This window comes from Penaeus monodon, chromosome 24 (assembly GCF_015228065.2).
Source record: "Penaeus monodon isolate SGIC_2016 chromosome 24, NSTDA_Pmon_1, whole genome shotgun sequence".
Lineage (NCBI taxonomy): Eukaryota > Metazoa > Arthropoda > Malacostraca > Decapoda > Penaeidae > Penaeus > Penaeus monodon.
The window spans coordinates 37,658,138-37,658,424 of record NC_051409.1 but is presented as its reverse complement, the minus strand read 5'-3'; positions in this window follow the sequence as shown (position 1 = coordinate 37,658,424).

Genomic DNA, 287 nt, shown 5'->3' with positions numbered 1-287 from the left:
GATTGATTAATAGATTTCATTACTTTATTCGTGTATCTATTAACTTCGCTGTTTGCATTTTTATAATTCATTAATCTTAAGTTATTCATCAAATCTTTTTTACGTATCTATATGTTTACTTATTTATCCATCTTATTCTTTTGTTTACTCATTTATTCTTGTGAATTCACGGTGCATGCTTCGTTTTATCGTTATTCTGTTTTCTAATATATAAATTCTTTTTATTCTTAAAACTAAACAAAACGATTTAAGTCAACCACATCGTTTTTTTTTTTTACCAAATACCC